General features: G+C 48.4%; 1 protein-coding gene across 1 annotated transcript in view; it reads left to right on the plus strand.

Moving 5' to 3' along the window:
- The window catches only part of IL2RB (interleukin 2 receptor subunit beta), a 129,006-nt gene that overhangs the window by 11,525 nt on the left and 95,548 nt on the right, over positions 1-21,933 (plus strand). The window lies entirely within an intron of this gene.

Here is a 21,933-nt window from a genome sequence, read left to right on the forward strand (position 1 = left end):
GTGGAGCAGTAAATGCCTTGGAGGAAGTTAATCATTAATTCCTTGTTTTCTTTTTTTTTTGCACAGCTGAAATGGAAAACTTGTAGTTCATAGTGTGAAACATTCTTTTTTAAATATTTGTAAACAGTAGAAAAAAATGTATATCTATAAACATCCAAAGTTTGCGACGCTTAAAACATTATAGAGACTGTAATCTCTTAGATTAATTGTTTACGTGTTATTAAATTACCTGGGTCAAAAATGAAGGCGAATTTTAAAAGCAAAGAAACAGAGAGATTTGGGGCAAACGTATGGACTTTAATTCGGAAAGAGGGACTTCAGGTGCCAGAAGAAATAGGTGTATCTGTATATAGTATATATACTGTCTTACTTCCACCAATACTTTATACATAAAGGTGGGATAATGATACCATGAAGGCTTCGTGTGAAGAACATTTAACCCCATAATACATATATGAAGAAAGTTGTCCAGTTTTTTCCAACATATAACTTCTATTTTATTCATTGAAATCCCTGACGTTTGTCTGTATGATTATACATAACAAAATAGTCCAAAACTAATAGCCACCTCAATTCAGCATATTATATCTCAATTTCTGCCACAAATTTGTGCAGACATAACAAAGGCAAATAGGCAAAAAATAGATGAATCAATAAAACCAATCATTTATTAATAAATTTCATAAAATTCTCTTTTACAAGGAAATTTCTAAAAAAAAGTGAGTACAAATGTAATGATAGATGCTCACAGAATTAAGCTTTATGCAACATAATCACAGAATGTTTTTTTCCTTTTCTTTTTTAAATTTTTTCTACATACAAATTATCTCCAAATAGTGTTTATTTCTTAAGCATAAATTCATAAGCTATATTTATATAAACTTCTGTCTAAATATTTTTAGGGAAAAGCCCACATCTTTGATTAAATAGTGTGAAATACACACTGCTGAAGGTAAACAACAATTGGGTTTAACTCCCTATACTCTGTGTATACCATGATAATCAAAGACAAGGCTAACTAATCCTTAATGGAGTATATATACGCCCCCTATTGAGGAAGCCAGTATGGCGAAACGGCGCTGTCGGGGTAACCAGACACGTGTATGAGAGAGCCGCAGAAGTTTTATACATGTAAGGCTACTTTCACACATCAGTTTTTTGCCGTCAGGCAGGATCCGGCTATTTTTTGAAAAAACGGATCCGGCATAAATTTTGGAGAACTGTAGAAACGGATCCATTTTTCTGCCGGATCCGTCTAGCAGGTTATATCTGTTCCTGGGGGCTGGCCAATTGGATCTGAGCATGCGCAGACTTAAAAAAACCGGATCCGGTGGCTGGATCCGTCTTTTTCTGGATCCGGCGCATTCCGGCGCCCATAGACTTTCATTGTAGCAAAAAGCTGGAAGCACCGGATCCGGCGCTTCCGGCTTTTTCGCCGGAGACAAAAAACGTTACAGTAGCCGTTTTTTCCAGACGCCGGAATGAGACAAGTTGCCGGATCCGGCAAAAAACGGATGAAACGCAATGCCATCCGGCACGATCCGGCGCTAATGCAAGTCAATGGGGAAAAACTGGATCCGGCATTGCATTTTGCCGGATCCGGTTTTACAAAAAAAAGCCGTATCTCGCCTGAAGGCAAAAAACTGATGTGTGAAAGAGGCCTAAGTTGTTGTATAATTGCAAACAGGATTGCATTGTTACATCATGCAGGAATAGCTTATTTCAAATTGAATCAGTATAGCTGGCATATTAAGCAGGACACATGATTAACCTGTAGTTCTCTGCACTAGGCATTGGATATATTCACATTAAGGAGAAATTTTCTTTGCCGCACACACAGTTAGGTTGTTCCTTTGTTACAACAATTGGATACATATTTACACAATCACGTAAGCTTATGCATTTTTGTTTATTAGTATTTGTAATTAATCAGAGAAACATTGAGAACAAAAGTCGCTACTATCTGAGCATTTATGCACTGTGATTACTCCATTAAGGATTAGTTAGCCTTGTCTTTGATTACCATGGTATACACAGAGTATAAGGAGTTAAACTCAATTGTTATTTACCTTCAGCAGTGTGTATTTCACACTATTTAATCAAAGATGTGTTTCTTCTGCTTTTAGAACTATTGGGCTTTTCCCTAAAAATATTTAGACAGAAGTTTATATAAATATAGCTTATGAATTTATGCTTAAGAAATAAACACTATTTGGAGATAATTTGTATGTAAAAAAAATTTAAAAAAGAAAAGGAAAAAAACATTCTGTGATTATGTTGCATAAAGCTTAATTCTGTGAGCATCTATCATTACATTTGTACTCCCTTTTTTTAGAAATTTCCTTGTAAAAAAGAATTTTATGAAATTTATTAATAAATGATTGGTTTTATTGATTCATCTATTTTTTGCCTATTTGCCTTTGTTATGTCTGCACAAATTTGTGGCAGAAATTGAGATATAATAGTTTGTCTGTATGAGTCCAGTGGGTGGTGCTACTAGTGATTGACAGCTATGGCGGAATGCATCATGCAGAGAAGATCACTAAATAAGACCGCCCACTAAACTTCTATGTAGTGGCATAACTAGAGTACGATGGGTCCCGGTGCAAAATTTGGATCTGGGCCCCCACCTGTATGTTAATCAGATGTATGGGCCCTTGTAGCATTCTAGATCATATGAAGACATACTTGTTCAACTCCCATGTGATAATGTCCCCCATCTTGGCTCCTTCTTGTAATAATCTTCCTCATCCTGGGCCCCATGCTATACCATTTTCACCCATCCTGGGTTCCTACCTGGTATAATGTCCCCCATCCTGGCAAAATGTCCCCCATTCTAATACAGTTATTGCTTAAAGTGTTGGCACCCTTGAAATTTCCTTCATGTATATTGGAACAACATTAAAAAAAGGCAAATTGGACATAATTTTACACTAAACCCTAAACATGGGCCAGAAAAAATTCTTGGAACCTCAACTTAATATTTGGATGCACACCCTTTGTAATAAATAACTGCAATCAGTCACTTCCTATAACCATCAACAAGCTTCTAATCCCTCTAAACTGGAATTTTGGACCACTCTTGCAAAATGCTCCACGTCTCTCATATTTAAAAGATGCCTTCTCCCAACAGCAGTGCCAGAGGCAGCAAAATAACTCTGAAACATCTTTCAACTTCCACCATATTTGACTGTAGGCCCTGTGTTGTTTTCTTTATAGACCTCATTCCATTTTCGGTAAACAGTAGAATGATGTGCTTTATCAACAAGCTTATCTTAGTCTCATCTGTCCACAAGACGCTTTCCAAGAAGGATTTTGACTAACTCACGTACATTTTAGCAAACTGCAGTATAGTTTCTTATGTCTGTGTCAGCAGTGGGGTCCTCCTGAGTCTCCTGCCATAGCGTTTCATTTCATTCAAATGTCAATGGATAGTTTGCACTGACACTGATGTACCCTGAGCCTGCAGGACAGATTTAATTTCTGTTGAACTTGATTGGGGATGTTTATCCAGCATCTGGACAATCTTGCGATGCAACCTTTCAACAATTTTTATCTGCCATCCATGTCCAGGGAGACTAGCTACAGTGCCAAGTATTGTAAACGTCTTGATTACACTGCACACTATGGACAAAAGAACATCAAGATCTCTGGAGATGGACCGGGAACCTTGAGATTGTTGATATCTTTCAACAATTTTGGTTCTCAAGTCCTCCGACGGTTCTCTTCTTCTCTTTCAGTTCTCCATTCTTAGTGTAGCACACATAAACACACAATGCAAAGACTGAGTCAACTTCTCCCATTTTATCTGGTTTCAGGTGTGATATTCATATTTTCCACACCTATTTCTTGCCACAGGTGAGTTTGAACGAACATCACATGCTTGAAACAAAGTTATTTACTCACATTTTTGGACAGGTGCCAACAATTTTGGCAGGGTCAGTTTGGGGGGATTCAGTGTGAAATTAAGTCCAGTTTGCTTTTTCTCTCTGCTTTTTTTTCTGGCAGAAATACTTAATTTTCAGGAACAATATCAAGGGTGCCAACGCTTTTGGCCATGACTGTATACTGTCCCCCATTCTGGTATAATGTCCCCATCCTGATATAATGTCCCCCTTAAATTATAATGTCTCTATTCTGGTATAATATCTCCCATTCTGTTGTATTATTCTCTATGTTGTTATATTGTTACCCATTCTGGTATAATGTCCCCATTCTGGTAAAATGTCCCCATCGTGGTATATTGTCCCTCACTTTGGTATAATGTCCATCATACAGGTATAATATCCACATCCTGATATAATGTTCGCAATCTTGGTATAATGTCTGCTATGTTGGAATAATGTCCCCCATCCCTGGTATAATGTCTCCGATTTTGGTATAATGTCTGCTATGTTGGAATAATGTCTGCATCCAGGTATAATGTCCCCCATCCCTGGTATAATTTCCCCCATCCTGCTATAATGTCCCCATCCCTGGTATAATTTCCCCCATCCTGGTATAATGTCCTCATCCTGGTGTAATGTCCCCCACCTTGGTATAATGTCTGCATCCTGGTATAATGTCCCCCATCCCTGGTATAATTTCCCCCATCCTGGTATAATGTCCTCATCCTGGTGTAATGTCCCCCACCTTGGTATAATGTTTGCTATCTTGGTATAATGTCCCCCATCCCTGGTATAATTTCCCCCATTCTAGGTATAATGTCCCCCATCCCTGGTATAATTTCCCCATCCTGGTATAATGTCCTCATCCTGGTGTAATGTCCCCCACCTTGGTATAATGTCTGCATCGTGGTATAATGTCCCCCATCCCTGGTATAATTTCCCCCATCCTGGTATAATGTCCTCATCCTGGTGTAATGTCCCACACCTTGGTATAATGTATGCTATCCTGGTATAATGTCCACACCATTTTAAAAAGAAATAAATGATTCTTTTCACCTTCCTCCGCTCCCATGCCACACAACATGCTCTTCAGAAAATACACATCCAGGTGAAGTTTGCCCCCTTCCACTACAAAGCTCTGACTGCAAACATCACACAATCAATCACAGAGCTGATCAGTCAGTCATAGAGGATATGTGACTGATTTGATGATGATAATGTCCATGTACGAGTATTCTATAAGAAACCTATGTCAGGGGCTTAATTAGGGAACTGGATGACATTTGTCCTGGAACGCATATGGGGTACCATCAACCATTTGGTAGTTTTTTCAGAGGGCTGGAAACTCTTGGCCTGGGTAAAAGACTAGCTGTGCCGGAGTGTGGAGCAGGAGTAGAGGGCACAGGAGAGCAGGATGAAAAAGGGAAGCTGGGGGAAATATGTTGGTCCTTTCTCTTTAGCTTTACAGTGACAATTACTGTAGAAAAGAAATATATGTGCACGCTATGCTCTATATTATTTTTGCTAAATGAACAAGGCAGAAGCTCATTGTGACATGAGATCAAATAATATACTGTAGAGGAAATATATATAGTAACTATCGAAAGAATTGCAAAAAAAGTGGACAAAAATAAAATCATCTTTCATGTGAGAGCACCTCAGATTCCTTCATCAGACCCCGGAATGAGGAATTTGCTTTGTTCTCTTGATGTAATGTGTTTAGTATCTCACTTCATCTGCTCCATGGACACGATTATATGGGGAAATCAATGAAATAAAATAGATTCCCTTTCTTGTGAAGCAGACAATCCTCTGTGTATCTCAAGGGCTTTCAGGCTTCTGCAATAATAGAGGTTTACAACCCTTCACAAAATGGAGAAGTCTGTTCCTTAGTGTACTCTGAAACCATTTATAGGGGCATTTGGGAAATCGTTTGACTTCCAAACCTCATAGCCAAATTGACCAATTTTAGGTTGGTAAAAATTGACAAAGAGGGCAGAACATGATTGGGGTCTGACATTAACATCCTGGGCACACCATTCATGGTCGACCTTCACTTTCCTTCCAGGTGGCTTATTGAATACTTAAGGCATGTGCACACAATGTCATTTACAGGCGGAATCTGCCTGAAAAGCTCTACAAAAGTGCCAGATTACATGAACACACAGTAATGCATAGCAATATAAAAACGACACGGCTGTGCACATGTTCCGTCTTATGCCATTTCTTTTTACTTTATCAGTGTCAGGCTCCTGCAATGCAGATAGGTACCGGACCATTTTTTTTGACGGATCCGCTGAATGAAGAATTTTAAAGGAACCGCTGCCCGGGAATAGAGAGAGGAGAGAGGGGAAAGGAGAGAGAGAGAATTTTTTCTGTCCGCCAAAAATGATTTCAGGGTTAAATTTCTGCCTGACTTCATTCCTCCGGGCATGCGCACTATAAAAGTACGGATTCTGCAGCACAAAAAACGTTACATGGTCCGTCCAGGCATCTCGGCAGACGCAAAAAAATTGACGGATCCGCAAAAAAATGGATCCAACGGATGGCCATCCGTCAAGATCCGCCGGTAATGCAAATCAATGGGGAGAAAAACGGATCCGCCAAAAAAATTGGCGGATCCGTTTTTTTGCAAAAACGGCGGATTTTGACTGATGGTCAAAAACGGAAGTGTGAAACAGGCCTTAGTCAGACAGGCCGAGTCAAGTGGGTCGCCCTCCCAGGGCTGTGGGGTACTCGGTACCGGGCCGGTGTCAGCGGGATGTGTCACAGCAGCAGTGACCCGGTCCGTGGCCCTGGGCTCCCAAGTAATGAGTGGAGAATTGAATAGTGGTTTGTAGTTAATGGAATAGTTTGTGACGCCACCTGTGGTGTTCGGCAAGTGAGATGTTAAGCCGACGCTGCATGCAGATCCACTGTAACTGATGATATGGTGCAGCAGAGATGTGGAAGCTCCCCACAGGCGAAGCTGTAGTCCCAGGGCAGTGTAGATGTGGTTGGCACGGGGATGTAGCAGTGCCGGGAGCGTAGGAAATAGACAAAGACACGGCGGGGTGCAATTCCTGTACCTTTACTTGATAAATGCAGTCCAGGGTCCTGATTACAGATGGTACCGGAGCAGGCTAGCCTGGAAGCAGCTCAGGGATTCTCTCTCAGCAGATGGGCTGTGCAGTCTCCTTCCTAGCGCTTATTTGAATGAAGTACCCCCAGTACTGAGTTACACAGGAGTTCTTCCTGACAGATGTTCCCAAGAACCTTACTTGCACGGCAGACAGCTGTAGCCCGACTCGGGGACTCATCTCTCCTGAGTCCCGGCTCACTATCCAAGCTGCTGTTGTGCCCTCAAGTCTTAGATGGGAGTAGGGCATTTACAGCCTCCTACTCCTCTGGTGTCTGTTGCAGGACCGTTAGTATCCGTACAACCGTGGAGATCAGGCTCCAGTTCATGCGCTCTCCCTGGAGATGAGCCTTTCCTGTCTGCTCGATCTCCCCGCTTCTCCTTCACATCTGCACACTTCACCCTCCTCACACTAACTGAGCACTCCTCTCTCCTGGCCCTCAGAGAGCACTCCTTCCCTCCATCCCGGTTCAGAGTCCCCCCTGCTGGCCTGGAGAGGAACTGTGTTGTATGCATAAGTTAACTGCTGGAGAGACCCTTTACTGTTTCCAAGCCTGGCATTACCCTCCCTGGAGGAAGGCAAAGCCACTGTGGCGGCCATACTCCTGGGGGCGCCACATCCCCCCTAGTGCAAATCAGCACTCCTGGGCTGAGCAAAACATAAATAACATATAAACAATTAGAAGCAATATAAATGTTACAAGATTTTAAAAGGAAAAATTTACAAAAACCAAATGCTCAAAAAGGGTCCTATGATGATAAGTCCAGCATCAATGTCCATGGTCCATTCCTGGGCAAATGGTGAACTATATACAGATTGGTGACCATACAAGTCCTGTGGTACAATGTCCATAAAACAAAACTGGCAAATTCCAAAGGAAACTCTTACAGATTACCTGTAGGCACAAAACTTGAGAACAGTTACACATATACACAATTTCAACATTTACATTTGCTTAGCTATATACGATATCTGATGGGTGGTATACCTTGTGTAGTATGGATAGACCTGCGTAATACTGGTGTAGTATGTAATGTACTGGATACACTACGGGTGGTTCTGCATGGCACAGGGATACTAGATTGTCTGCGAACTCTTAGACTCACCATGGGCTTAACAGGTTCACCACTGGCAGGGCAAAGATTCTCTCGCTCCACTGCTGGTGTGGCATCTGCTGCCTGATTTTCCTGATCTTCAGGATTTTCTTGAGTCACCTCTTCCTGTGCTACTAGTTGGGGAAAGGTCAACACTGGCACCACTATGGCATCATTAACTTTAAGCCAATTTGCCAGGAATTCTCCAAGTATGGTGCTGACCTTTTCTTCTTCTATGGGTTGGTGGTTATCTTGTTCTTCCATTCTTTCTCTTAACTGGTCAGGGCATAATTTCAAATGATCCCTCGATACCGCTGCTGAGGTTTCTCCTCCATCTTTACTAATAAGGCACACCTTGGTATTGTCAAAGTTTGAGGGTAGAATGGTGTAGGGTTCAGCTTCCCATTGATCATCCAGCTTATGCAGTCTTCTTTTCCTCTTGAGGACTTGTTCTCCTGGTGACAAAGGAACTGCAGGTGCATGCTGAATGTAGTGCCTTTCTTGCTTTTGTCTTGCCTGGGCTAAACTCTTTTCCACACATTCTTGTACTCTTCTGTACTGTTGCTGCCTCTCTGTGTCCCAGTCAGCATCTGGTGATGTTACTTCAGGTGTCAGGACCCCATGTCCAAATCAATAGGCAGTTTACCAGGCCTCGCTCTCATTAGGTAGGCTGGGGTACAGTTGGTGGAGTTCACTGGAATATGGTTGTAGAGGTCTACCAGATCTGGCAACTTTTCTGGCCACAGATTTCTCTCCTCCAAGGGCAATGTCTTCAGTAGGTCAATCACGACCTGGTTCATCTTCTCACACATGCCATTGATCTGTGGGTGATAAGGGGTTGTCCGGATCTTCTTGCAACCATACAAGTTACAGATTTCCTGGAACACTTCTGCCTCAAAGGCGGGACCTTGATCTGTAAGCACTTGCTCAGGATATCCATGTTGTCTACAAAAGTGCTGTTGGAATGCTCTGGCTGCTGTCCTGGCTGTTTGATCTTTAACAGGCACAACCACCAGGAATCTTGAGTAGTGGTCCACGATGGTAAGAGCATAGATGTAGCCTGACCGGCTTGGAACCAGCTTCACATGGTCCAGGGCTACCAACTCGAGTGGCTGTTTGGTTACTATTGGCTGCAGAGGAGCTCTCTGGCTGCCTCGATCCTTTCTACGCAGGTTACATTGTCCACACTCCCGGCACCACTTTTCAATGGCTTTCCTTATACCAGCCCAGTAGAATCTCTCCCGGAGCAATGCTTCCAACTTCTTCCATCCGAAGTGTCCAGCTCCATTGTGGTATGCTTCCAAGACCATTGATGCCTCTCTCTTTGGGACTACTACCTGCCAGACCAGCTTATGAGTGCGGGCATTGATATTCCTCCAACACAGCTTTCCTTCATAGATGAACTGCCGACTTCTTTCCTTCCACAACTGCTGGGTTTCTTCCGGAGCATCCGACTCTGGACGTGAGTCAGCTTGTGACAGTAGCGCCTTCACCAGGCAGACTGCGGGGTCATCATCCTGAGTTTCTGCCCAGTCATGATGGGGCAATGGATCTAGGGTGACCTCTTTCAAGCCAGACCTTCTGTTTCTCACCCCTTGAGCACGTTGGGCCGCCAGTGGCCGGTGGAAGAAAGGCAACTCTATTTCCTCAAGAGCCTCAGGGTCTTCTCCTGCATCTGGCAGATTAGGCATTCTGGACAGCGCATCAGCATTGGCATTCTTGTGCCCTGCTCGGTACTGGATGGTAAATTCATAGTTGGACAGCCGAGCCATCCATCACTGTTCCAATGCACCCAGTTTCGCAGTGTCAAAGTGAGTCAACGGGTTGTTGTCCGTGAAGATGGTAAACTTGGCTGAAGCTAGGTAATGCTTGAATCTCTGTCACAGCCCAGACTATGGCGAGGAACTCCAGCTTGAAGAAACTGTAGTTGTCTGGGTTCCTTTCAGTGGGGCGAAGCTTCCTGCTGGCGTAGGAGATCACCCTTTCTTTGTCATTCTGTACCTGTGACAGTACCGCTCCAAGTCCCACGTTGCTGGCATCAGTATACAAAACAAAGGGTTTGTTATAATCTGGGTAGGCCAGAACTTCATCTCCTGCGAGAGCCATCTTCAGTCTAGTGAAGCATCTCTCCAACTCCTCAGTCCATTCAAAGGTGGAATTTTTCTGCTTGGTCTTCTTGGACTGCCCCACCAGAAGATTTTGCATAGGGGTGGCTATTTCAGTGAAGCCTTTGATGAATCTTCGGTAGTAGCCTACCAGTCCAAGGAACTGACGTACTTCATGGAGGTTGCTGGGAAGACTGTGACTTTGTCAGGGTCTGGTGCCACACCGTCTGCACTCACTACATGACCGAGGTACTGTACATTGGGCTTCAGGAGGTGGCATTTGGAAGGCTTCACCTTTAGGCCAAAATTGGACAAGACTTCAAACACCTCAGCCAGGTGCTCCAGATGGTCTTCATAAGTCTTGGAGAAAACAATGACATAATCAAGGTACAACAGGACTGTCTCAAAGTTCATGTGTCCCAAGCAGCACTCCATCAGCCGTTGAAATGTTCCTGGGGCGGTGCAGAGCCCAAATGGAATGTAATTGAACTCACAGAGACCCACTGGAGTGGTAAATGCGGTTTTCTCCTTATCTGCCTCTGCCACGGGAACCTGCCAGTACCCACTAGTGAGATCCAAGGTGGAAAAGTAGTTAGCAGTTTTAAGTGCAGCTAATGACTCTTCCATTCTAGGTAATGGGTAGGCATCTTTATGTGTAATGCTGTTAATTTTCCTGTAATCAACACACATTCTCATGGTACCATCCTTTTTCTTTACAAAAACTATTGGAGCTGCCCAGGGGCTACAACTGTCTCTGATAACCCCTGCTTCCTTCATCTCTCTCAACATACCCTTATCACATTGGTATTGTGTTGGGGGTATAGGCCGGTACCTTTCCTTTATGGGTGGATGATCTCCAGTGGGGATATGATGTTGAACCCCTTTTGCCTTCCCAAAATCTAGAGGGTGTTTGCTGAATACCCGCTCATATTCTTGTGTCACTCTGTAAACCCCATTTTTCTGGTATGAAGGTGTAGAGTCAGTTCCCACCTGCAGTTGCTGGCACCACTCCTCCACCTGCTTTACAGAGCCATTGTCCTCCACCTGGTCGGATGAGACCAAGGGCTCTGCTGCCTGCAATGAGTTGTTATTAACAGTGAGCAGCTTAGCAACTGTGGCGTACCGAGGTATTGTGGCCTCCTCCCCACAGTTCAAGAGACGTATAGGTACTCTCCCTTTACGTACATCAACCACCCCTCTGGCTGTCAGGACAGTGGACCTGCTTTCTGATTATACTGGCTGTACCAATGCCTGGTAATCCTTCCCTCTGAGACCTATAGCTGCCCGACACCAAATCAACATTTCACATCTGGGGGGTATTGCAATGGGGAAAGGATCACTCACTCTGATGCTGCCAATTTCTCCGCCAGAGAGTTCTACCTGCTGTCTTTGCATCAGGGCCTTGATCTCCTTCTGCAGGACTCATTGTTCACTGGAACCAGCAGTCTCAGCCACCTGTTGCAACAAGACAATAACCTCGGAAAGACAATTTTCAATTCCATTTGTACCAAGAGTCATCATTGGATTACATTCACGTCGATCAATATCCACAACTATCAGACCTTGAGATTTTAGCTCTACCCTCCCCACTTTAACAGTAATTTCTTTACATCCCACTTGTGGTAAAGACTGACCATTACTGGCAACTACTGTCAGTTCATCAGTGGGGCCACGGGTAAGTTCAGGATCAGCCCAAAACCACTTGTAGAGGATATAGGGCATAGTGGTCACCTGGGAGCCAGTGTCCAGCAAAGCGTTGATGGGGATGCCGTCAATCACTACTGGAAGGATCGGTCTCCCTCCAACATACTTGGCTCGCCAGTTCCTTGGGCCTTGTGATCCTACTCCTGGGGGTTGGCCCTCTGCCCCAGGGGTTGCTCGTTTAAAGGACAAAATCTTGCAAGATGACCTGCCCTGTAACAGCGATGACAGCTGGGACGTCCGTCCTGGTCATAGCAGTCGTTGTTCCTTCCTCGGAGTGGCGGGGTTCTCCTCTTCCGGAGCCACGGGACATCCTTTGGACTAGAAGCAAGCTGGATCTTCTCCTTGGAGGACACCTGCAGGGACTGCACGGTTTTAGTAAGTGCAGCCATCCCCTTTGTCAGCTCCTGGACCTGGAGATGCAGCTCTTCTGTAGGATCTTTATCCAGAGTCTGTACATCAGCCTCCACAGGGATGGAAGGGAAAGATGTTGCTTCCTGATGGTAGGTGATCACTGGGCGCCTAGGGGGCGCTGGACGGCTGTCAGGTGATACCTGCAGTACCCGAATAGCCTTGTCCTTAAAATCAGCAAAGTCCAAATCAGGGTTTTGCAGGGTTATGATGCGTAACTGTCCTCTGTGGGTACTGGATAGGAGTCCTTCAATGAAATGCTCCTTTAACAGTTTATCTTCCTCCTTCACACTGTCAGGATCAACTTGCTTAACTGCTCGCAGCGCCTCCTGCAGGTTAAGAGCATAGTCCCTTATACTGTCCTGCGCTCTCTGCTTGCATCCAAAGAATCGCATCTTGATTTCAGCAGCAGAGCGGGTGTCAAAGGTGCTTCTTAGCTTGGCTAGAATCTTTTTAACAGTCTCTTTGTCAATGTCCTGCCAGGCTTTCACCTCTCTCTGTGCTGCACCCGTTAGCTGTCCAATAAGGATGTTCACTTTCTGGCTTTCAGACAGGGGATACACCTAAAACAAACTGCACAGTCTCTCTTTAAATTCACTCAGGGTATGGGACTCACCCGAGTACTGCGGTAGCCAGGCCGCTCCCGGTATGTAGGCCACAGACAGCGGCATTATGGGAACCGCTGCGGTGGGTGCTACCGGAGCCGCAGCCATTGGGCACCACCGCTTGCGGAGCTGGGGGATTGGCGGGGTGTCCGCCGCTGCATTGGCGCTTGCCTGAGACATTCCCTTCCCCCTAGTTAATGTTAGCCAGGGCCGGGGGTTGAGTGAGCTTACCGGCGGCCGCTTCGCAGGCCCGATGTTCCGGGCTGTAGGCCTCAGCTCCTCCCACTTCTCGCACGCTTTTTCCTCTTCCCACGTGGGACTTCACTGTTTTGCGCCCTTTGGCAGCCTCCTCCCATGAAGGCCTTCCCCTTTTCTTCCCGCACGCGCCAACCAGCGGGATAATGGTGGCAATGGCGCAAATTTTTCACACAGTCTATAGCACACAACAGTCTATGGCACACAGGACCCGGGGGGTACCGGGCTCCGTAATCCTGTTTGTGACGCCAAATTGGGTCGCCCTTCCAGGGCTGTGGGTACTCGATACCGGGCCGGTGTCAGCAGGATGTGTCACAGCAGCAGTGACCTGGTCCGTGGCCCTGGGCACCCAAGTAATGAGTGGAGAATTGAATAGTGGTTTGTAGTTAATGGAATACTTTGTGACGCCACCTGTGGTGTTCAGCAAGTGAGATGTTAAGCCGACGCTGCATGCAGATCCACTGGGACTGATGATATGGTGCAGCAGAGATGTGGAAGCTCCCCACAGGTGAAGCTGTAGTCCCAGGGCAGTGTAGATGTGGTTGGCACGGGGATATAGCAGTGCTGGGAGCATAAGAAATAGACAAAGACACGGCGGGGTGCAATTTCTGTACCTTTACTTGATAAATGCAGTCCAGGGTCCTGATTACAGATGGTACCGGAGCAGGCTAGCCTGGAAGCAGCTCAGGGATTCTCTCTCAGCAGATGGGCTGTGCAGTCTCCTTCCTAGCGCTTATTTGAATGAAGTACCCCCAGTACCAAGTTACACTGGAGTTCCTGCTGACAGATGTTCCCAAGAACCTTACTTGCACGGCAGACAGCTGTAGCCCGTCTCAGGGACTCCTCTCTCCTGAGTCCCGGCTCACTATCCAAGCTGCTGTTGTGCCCTCAAGTCTTAGATGGGAGTAGGGCATTTACAGCCTCCTACTCCTCTGGTGTCTGTTGCAGGACCGTTAGTATCCGTACAACCGTGGAGACCAGGCTCCAGTTCATGCGCTCTCCCTGGAGATGAGCCTTTCCTCTCTGCTCGATCTCTCCGCTTCTCCTTCACATCTGCACACTTCACCCTCCTCACACTAACTGAGCACTCCTCTCTCCTGGCCCTCAGAGAGCACTCCTTCCCTCCATCCCTGTTCAGAGTCCCCCCTGCTGGCCTGGAGCGGAACTGTGTTGTATGCATAGGTTAACTGCTGGAAAGACCCTTTACTGCTTCCAAGCCTGGCATTACCCTCCCTGGAGGAAGGCAAAGCCACTGTGATGGCTATACTCCTGGGGGTGCCACACAAGCAACACACTGTAATGCAGTACAAAGCGGAATAAACAAACTCATGGTCAGTGTGACATCGGCGGTTATGCCCGCCGATGCCCCTTCTACTGCGGCGGCCGCTGCAGCATCCCCTCACCTGCGCGCTCCCGCCCGGTCACGCACCCGCCGTCAATTCCTCCTTACGTCGGCTCCTGGTTTCCGCCCCCTGGTTCGCGCGCGCCGCCTTCCGCTCTCTCTCTCCTGCGATGGGCGGCGCTGAGGGGCGGGCTTGGGTCTCCCCTGCGATGGGCGGCGCCGAGGGGCGGGCTTGGGTGACGCACATCCGGGGGTTGCTGTACTTCAGGCGTCCTCGCAGTTAGGAGGACGCCTGATGATTGTGTAGTTTTCCTGCACCCTCTGGCCTCTACAGTTCTCCTGTAGCTTAACCGCTTTCCGCCTGACTCTCCCTGTCGCTCCCTGTCTCCTGCTCCCTTCCCTGCCTGGGCGCTGTTTTCCATCCCCGGTGCCGTCCTCCGTCTTCAGTCTGCCTAGGTCTTTCCACGTGCCTGTCTTCCATATTGGTTCTGTCCTGCTCCTCTGGTCCCTCCTCGTTCTTCGTACCATTGCCTTCCCTGTCCTTCTGTCCCTGGAGCCGTCCCTCTTGGTTCCGGCTGTCGCGCCTCCGTCCTCTGTGGTCCTGCCCCAAACGATCCCTGTATAGGGGTCGGTCTTCACCTGGTGTGCTCGACCCTGGGGCTCCAGATCCGCGATCCAGAGGGTCCACTCTCTAACTTAGGTTCCCTCTAGCATTACAGTATCATCAGGCCATGGACCCCGCCGGTGCCGCGGCTGCCACTCAAAAGGAACTGCTCTTCCTTAGAGAAAATCAGACCCGTATCATGTCATTCATGAAGTCCATGGACACCCGGCTCTCCGCTCTTCAGACCGCAGACCCAGCACACGCACCTCTCTTAGTCAGTCTCCAGCAGGAGCTCGCACAACAGCGCGATGCTCAGTCTCACATTTTGGGGTATATGGCGTCCGTGGATGATCGGCTGCTTTCTTTGCAGTCCTCTGCGGCCGCTTCCACCCTAGCCCGGGACACCGTCTCTTCTCCCCCCCCCCGTCTCGGTAAACCGCCCAGGTACTGTGGGGACCCAAAATTGTGTAGGGGATTTTTAAATCAGTGCAGGTTGCACTTTGATCTTTCGCCCCAACAGTATCCTACGGACCGTGCTAAAGTGGCCTTTATAATCTCCCACCTAGAGGGGGAGGCGTTGGCTTGGGTGAATCCATTATGGGAGAGGGATGACCCGGTGGTGACCAACATCCAGTGTTTTTTGGAGACATTCCGTAAGGTTTTTGATGAACCTGGACGCCTTGCTTCCTCCACAGAGGCCCTTTTTAACCTCAGCCAGGGGTCCCTTACGGTAGGGCAATACGCCATCCGTTTTCGGACCTTGTCCTCGGAGCTGGGGTGGAATAATGAAGCCCTGGTTGGTGCGTTTTGGAGAGGACTTTCTGGTAAAATCAAAGACGAGTTGGCCGGGCGTGACCTCCCCACCACCCTGGAGGATCTCATCTCCCTGGCTACTCGTATTGACCTGCGTTTTCAGGAGCGCGCCCGAGAGTCAGCTAGGGAGAGGAGGCCCTTTAGGTTATACCAAGCTCCTATTCCGCGCACCGTTGCCCTCCCTAGTAACACCGCCCCTGAGCCCATGCAAGTTGATCGCATCAAGCTGTCTGAACAACGGCGTAGGGAGAGAATGACCAAGGGACTCTGTCTCTATTGTGGAGGGGCCAATCACTTCATACGCACTTGTCCTGAGAGACCGGGAAACGCATCCGCCTAGGCCAGGTAGGAGAGGGCCCCCTAGGTGATTCGACCCCCTCTCTTCCACTTACTGTTTCAGCTCTACTTATTTCAGGTCGGGGGCGTAGCTCTGTGGAGGCGTATGTGGACTCGGGCGCGGCAGGCAACTTCATCCACCAGGAGGAGGTTGACAGACTCCAGATTCCCGTGGTCGTCCTAAGTAATCCTCGAGCAATCACCTCCGTTGACGGCAAACCTCTTCCTGGGCTCATCACCACGGTAACCACTGAAGTAAACCTGCAAGTTGGCGCACTTCACTCTGAAAAGATTGCCTTTTATGTCCTGCCTCAGTTATCCCACGCCATTCTTTTGGGGCTACCTTGGCTTAGGCGGCATGAGCCTGTTATCGACTGGCGCTCCGGAGAGATCCTGCGCTGGGGGCACGCCTGCCATGTAAGCTGTTTACGTACCCTGGTCCGTCCCCATCCTCAGCGCAAGCCTACAGACCTCCCTGGTCTTCCTGTGCCATATCACGCCTATGCTGATGTTTTCTGCAAGAAAGAGGCGGATTCCCTGCCTCCGCACCGGCCTTATGACTGCCCCATCGACCTGATTCCTGGAGCGGTTCCTCCCAGAGGTAGAACATACCCTCTCTCTCCAACCGAGACCGCTGCCATGACGGAATATATCCACGAAAATCTGTCCAAGGGGTTTATCCGAAAGTCCTCCTCTCCTGCAGGCGCAGGTTTTTTCTTCGTCCGGAAGAAAGATGGATCACTGCGGCCTTGCATTGATTACCGGGGCCTGAACAAAATCACCATCAAGAATCGTTACCCTCTTCCGTTGATTCCGGAGCTTTTTGACCGGCTGAGAGGAGCCCGGATCTTCACGAAGTTAGACCTGCGGGGAGCCTACAATTTGGTCCGAATCCGTGCTGGGGACGAGTGGAAGACGGCCTTCAATACCCGTGACGGGCATTATGAATACCTAGTCATGCCATTCGGCCTTTGCAATGCCCCCGCTGTGTTCCAAGAATTTATCAATGAGGTATTCCGGGATCTACTCTATTCTTGTGTTGTCATCTACCTGGACGACATCCTCGTTTTCTCCCCCGATCTGCCCTCTTATCGCAAGAGTGTACGCTTGGTCTTGCACCGTCTTCGAGAGAACCAACTCTACGCCAAGATCGAGAAATGCCTTTTTGAGCAGTCGTCACTACCCTTCTTGGGATATGTCGTCACCGACTCCGGTCTAAGCATGGATCCCGAAAAACTCGGTGCGGTACTCAAGTGGCCTCGTCCAGTGGGGATTAAGGCCATCCAGCGGTTTCTTGGGTTCGCAAACTATTACCGTCAGTTTGTGCCTCACTTTTCTACGGTTACCAAACCCATCACGGATCTGACCCGTAAAGGAACGAAGCCCAACAGCTGGTCCCCTGAAGCGGAAAACGCTTTCCAAACTCTGAAACGTTCTTTTGCCTCAGCACCCATTTTGCATCGGCCTGTGACCAGCAGACTCTTTGTCCTGGAAGTGGATGCCTCCTCCACTGGAGCTGGGGCGGTCCTGTCCCAGCAGGCTTCGTCCGGACGGCTGGTTCCATGCGGCTTCTTCTCTAAAGTCTTTTCACCGGCGGAGTGCAACTACTCCATTGGAGACCGTGAATTACTGGCCATTAAGATGGCCTTGACTGAATGGCGGTATTTACTCGAAGGAGCTGTACATCCCTTTACCATCCTCACAGATCACAAAAACCTGGCCTATCTGCAATCCGCCCAAAGGCTCAATGCCCGGCAAGCCAGGTGGGCCCTGTTTTTTTCCCGCTTTGACTTCCAACTTCACTTCCGACCGGGTAATAGGAACATCAAGGCCGATGCCCTTTCCAGGTCGTTGCAGTCTTCAGAGAGGGAGGAAGTCCCATCCTGTATCATCGAGCCTTCTAGGATGATCACCGTGGCTCCTGTGAATTTTGCTACCCCTCCGCCCGGTAAGACCTTCGTCCCTCCAGGCAAACGTATAGAGGTGTTGTGCTGGGGACATTCCTCCAAAATTGCTGGACACGTTGGGACCAAGAAGACTCTCTTACTGCTTTCCCGGTATTATTGGTGGCCCACGCTTCGCCAGGATGTGATGGACTACGTGGCCTCTTGCACAATCTGTGCCCAGAATAAGGTGGCTAGGACTTTGCCCGCCGGTCTTCTTCACCCTTTGCCAGTTCCTGAGGCCCCCTGGCAACAGATCGCCATGGACTTTGTGACTGACTTGCCCCGCTCGGCCGGATGTACCACCATCTTAGTCGTGGCAGATCGCTTTTCCAAGATGGCCCATTTCATTCCCTTATCGGGACTACCGTCCGCCCCGAAGTTAGCTGAGATCTTCATCCACCAGGTCTTCAGGCTGCATGGTCTTCCTCAGCGGATTCTGTCGGATCGGGGGGTCCAGTTCACCTCCCGCTTCTGGAGGGCACTCTGCCGGCTTATGGGTACCTCTCTCGACTTTTCCTCCGCATATCATCCTCAGACCAACGGGCAAGTGGAGCGAATTAATCAGGGGTTAACCACCTTCCTACGTCACTTCACCAACGCTCATCAAGACGACTGGGTTGCGCTCTTACCTTGGGCTGAATTCTCGCACAATAATCATCCCAGTGAATCTACCACCAGGTCACCTTTTTTTGTGGTAACCGGTCAAAACCCAGGTATTCCGTTGCCTTTTTCCACCTCTACTGAGGTACCCGCAGCCGACTCTCTTGCTAAAGAATTCTCGCAGATTTGGAGAGAGACCAGGGATGAGCTCAAAAGTGCCAACGACCGAATCAAGAAGCATGCAGACAAAAGACGGAAGGACGTACCCCCGTACCATCCAGGTGACAAGGTCTGGCTTTCAACTCGACATATCCGTCTGAGAGTTCCCTCTTACAAGCTGAGTCCTCGGTACATTGGACCGTTTGAAGTGATTGGACGTATTAATGCCGTGGCTTACAAACTGAGGTTGCCTGCTTCGCTCCGGGTGCCCAACGCTTTCCATGTCTCGCTCCTGAAACTCGTAGTCCTGAATCGGTTCCAACCAGTTTCCATCGTCCCTCCTTCTCCTGCCATCTCGGATAACGTCTTCGAGGTCAAGGACATCTTGGCTATGAAAAGAGCCCGGGGTAAGACCCTTTTTCTTATCGATTGGGTGGGTTTTGGTCCCGAGGAGAGGTCCTGGGAGCCTCGGGAAAATATCAACGCCCCTCGCATTCTAAAAAAGTTTTTGGCCAATCTCGGTAAGGGACGCCGTAAGGGGAGGGGTACTGTGACATCGGCGGTTATGCCCGCCGATGCCCCTTCTACTGCGGCGGCCGCTGCAGCATCCCCTCACCTGCGCGCTCCCGCCCGGTCACGCGCCCGCCGTCAATTCCTCCTTACGTCGGCTCCTGGTTTCCGCCCCCTGGTTCGCGCGCGCCGCCTTCCGCTCTCTCTCTCCTGCGATGGGCGGTGCTGAGGGGCGGGCTTGGGTCTCCCCTGCGATGGGCGGCGCCGAGGGGCGGGCTTGGGTGACGCACATCCGGGGGTTGCTGTACTTCAGGCGTCCTCGCAGTTAGGAGGACGCCTGATGATTGTGTAGTTTTCCTGCACCCTCTGGCCTCTACAGTTCTCCTGTAGCTTAACCACTTTCCGCCTGACTCTCCCTGTCGCTCCCTGTCTCCTGCTCCCTTCCCTGCCTGGGCGCTGTTTTCCATCCCCGGTGCCGTCCTCCGTCTTCAGTCCGCCTAGGTCTTTCCACGTGCCTGTCTTCCGTATTGGTTCTGTCCTGCTCCTCTGGTCCCTCCTCGTTCTTCGTACCATTGCCTTCCCTGTCCTTCTGTCCCTGGAGCCGTCCCTCTTGGTTCCGGCTGTCGCGCCTCCGTCCTCTGTGGTCCTGCCCCAAATGATCCCTGTATAGGGGTCGGTCTTCACCTGGTGTGCTCGACCCTGGGGCTCCGGATCCGCGATCCAGAGGGTCCACTCTCTAACTTAGGTTCCCTCTAGCATTACAGTCAGAAGCAAGCCGAGAAGGACAGTAGCAGTCAGGAGCAGATAAGCCCAAAGATAAAAGACAGAAGCAGGTCAGGATACAGGCCAAGTCAGAACTCAGAGGTCAATACACTAAAGGGGTACACTGAGTCAAAATGGGAAAGGGGGAAAACAGAGACACGGGTACAGACAGCAAACACAGGAGGACAAATCGGAGCAATCAGAGTCAGCTACAGCAGCCCTAGGCAAAAACTATAACTGACATAGCCTGCAGGAAGCAGCGGCAATAAATAGCAAACCTGAACCCAGACTAAGGCTGAGAAAGGTTAACCCCTTCATGACCTGACCGGGAAAAAGGGAAAACAGGACTGGACAATCAGGGTTCAGAATCCCTGAAGTGGTTATAAGGAGTGTGCAGGTGGCTGATTTCGCCCCTGCACCTCAATACATATCTGCTTAATCAAGCCAGGCATGCTGTGGATGTTTTACTAATGTGCTTATGTGTATATGTCATTTATAGTATTCGTTTATATGTGATGTAATGTTTATATACCTGTATTGTGTAAGGGACTAAGGTAGGGACAGTTAACAACATAGTTAGGCCTAATGTTTAGCATAGTCTGAGGTTATGTGAAGTATAGTGCAGTGGGGGCACTATAGAGGCAGGGATGTAGATTTAGATGTAAGATAAGATAGTTAACTGGTTCTAGCTAGTGATGTGTCGTTCGCGAGCGATCCGATTCAAAGGGCCGGCTCCCTGCTGTGAACTAAATGAGCCGACTCTGCGGGGTGAACGAGCCGATTCTTTTGTTTTTTCTGGCACCAGGCAGCTTATCAGCTTCAGCTTAGTGAAGCCTGACTGTGACTCTTCTGGAGGGAGGAGCAGTCAGGAGAGGAGGACATGTGTAATTGTGGACTGTGAATAAATGCAGGGGAGTTACCCTCAGTCCAGAGTATACACTGCCAGTTCCTCCATGGCATATATGGCATGTGACTATGTGTAGGAGGAGGGACTCAGCACATTGTCATCATCATCATCTGCAATGACCTGTGCATTACCTTTAGTCCCAAATAAAGATCTACTTTACTGGCCCCTCTTCCATGGCGTATACATACAGTATATAGTATGTGCAGGAGGAGGGACTCAGCGCATTGTTTGGTATACATTATCATCTTCTCATAGTGTTAGGCCAGGTTCACATTGCGTTAATGGCCCTGCGTTCAACGGGATCGCTACATAGCGGCACTAACGCTATGTAACGGATGCATTAACGCACCCATTAGCCGCAATGCTACTAACGCATCCAAACGCATGCCAAAATCGGCATGATGCGTTGCTTCATGACACATCCCCAAATGCTGCAGACCTCATTCGAGGGTACATCAAGAAGTAACGCATCATGATGATTTTGGATGCATTAGTATCATTGCGGCCAAAGGGTGCGTTAATGCATCCGTTACATAGCGTTAGTGCCGCTATGTAACGGATCCCGTTGAACGCAGGACAATTTACGCAATGTGAATCTGGCCTAAATCAGAGCTGAGGAGGATTCAGGACAACACTACAGGGAGGAGGATAGACGACGTCAGCTTTTGCTGCTAAGGGCTCATACTCATTAGCGAGAGAGTCGCATGATTCTCGTGTGAGTCTCACGCATGAAAACCTGGCACTGCCACCAGCACTCAGACCATAGCGTGCGGCTAC

The sequence above is a fragment of the Dendrobates tinctorius genome, unplaced genomic scaffold (genome assembly GCF_039654945.1).
Source record: "Dendrobates tinctorius isolate UK_male_01 unplaced genomic scaffold, ASM3965494v1 ptg000038l, whole genome shotgun sequence".
Taxonomy (NCBI): domain Eukaryota; kingdom Metazoa; phylum Chordata; class Amphibia; order Anura; family Dendrobatidae; genus Dendrobates; species Dendrobates tinctorius.